A 1,455-nucleotide genomic window follows, 5' to 3' on the forward strand; every position below is an offset into this window, starting at 1 on the left:
AGTTATTCTCAATTAAAATTCCAGTTGAAGAATAAACTTACCCATATGGTGGAAGAGTACTGTGCTATTTCACTATTCGTTGCATTGATAATTTCTTCTTTTCTTTCCATTAATTGTTTCTTGTGAAAATTAAAAGATTGCATTTGAAAATTATCACTGTAAGGTGCCTGAAGTGTTGAAATACTCATGATTTCATAAATACATGTCAGACCATCTTGTTTCCCTGCAGTTGAGGGAAAACAAAACTTAAACAAAAGCAAGAGAGCATTAAGAATTATATAAAATCATCAAAATTTAGTCACAGGAAGGTAAGAATCTCATACACTATGAAACCTTAGACTATAGTAGCAAAGACCAGTGAGCTTTTTATAGTATTTACATTAGTTCAACAACTTTTTATTGCTCAAAAGATAATACAATTTTACTTTCTTGATAAAATTTGAATAAGCCTCCAAAATGTCTCCCTAATTTGAACTTTAAGCTAATGAATTTCTATTATAAATCTCATATTAAACGTAGACTAGAGGGTGTAGTTGAATGGAAGGGACTCATCCATCCTTCACCAAAAATCCTTGACTTTGGGTATGGAGCAACCTTAAATCTTTAGGCCAGGTGTCCCATCCTTAGTGGTGCATACAATTCAGCGACTTTGGGTATGGAGCAGCCTTAAATCTCAAACTCTGGATTACACTTAAACAAAAAAACCTCACATATTAAACTTAACAACATTAACCATCCTTAGATCTCAAACCCTGGGTTACACTTAAAAAAAAAAAAAAAAAAAAAAACTTAACAACATTAACCATCCTTAGAGGTGTCTAAATTCAACGGCTTTTGGGTATGGAACGGCCTTAAATCTCAAATCCTGAGATAAAGCCAAAAGTCATATTAAACTTAACAACATTAATCATGGGTCCATAGCTCAGTGGTAGAGCATTTGACTGCAGATCAAGAGGTCATCGGTTCAAACCCGGTTGGGCCCTATATGTTATTCATTAATTTATTATTAATTACACATTAACTAGTATTGAAGCTCAACTCTTGACAGAAGAACAAAAAAAAAAAAAAAAAAAAAAAAAAAAAAAAAAAAAAAAAAAACTTATTCAGAGCATTCAACTTCCATCACAAGAATGGATTACTTTGACAAAATAGAAAAAGAATAAAACTCTAAAATTCTTCAATTTTATTTACTGGCATATGCATCACAACTGGCTGAAGGGATTGGCATTAAAGCATGCATGGAAACTGGAGAGTAGATCTATGCATCATAGCTAAGGTGAGTAAAGGGATTGGCAGTATTTTCTCTAAATGCAATTTGGGAAGACAATTAATTGGCAGTATGCACACACTTATGTCACATATAAACATTTACTATGAAAGTTATAATTAATTCAAGAACCAAAACAAGAATGGGAATCCCTATTCATTCAAGATACATTAAGATGATCGCTTTCA

The 1,455-nt window shown here is 32.1% G+C and overlaps 1 non-coding gene across 1 annotated transcript; it reads left to right on the forward strand.

Moving 5' to 3' along the window:
• The first annotated feature begins 911 nt into the window (after positions 1–911).
• On the forward strand, positions 912–983 carry TRNAC-GCA. The gene has a single exon. It is a non-coding gene; the product is annotated as a tRNA-Cys (tRNA).
• Positions 984–1,455: the final 472 nt, after the last annotated feature.

Source organism: Ipomoea nil, unplaced genomic scaffold (assembly GCF_001879475.1).
Source record: "Ipomoea nil cultivar Tokyo-kokei standard unplaced genomic scaffold, Asagao_1.1 scaffold2144, whole genome shotgun sequence".
NCBI lineage: Eukaryota > Viridiplantae > Streptophyta > Magnoliopsida > Solanales > Convolvulaceae > Ipomoea > Ipomoea nil.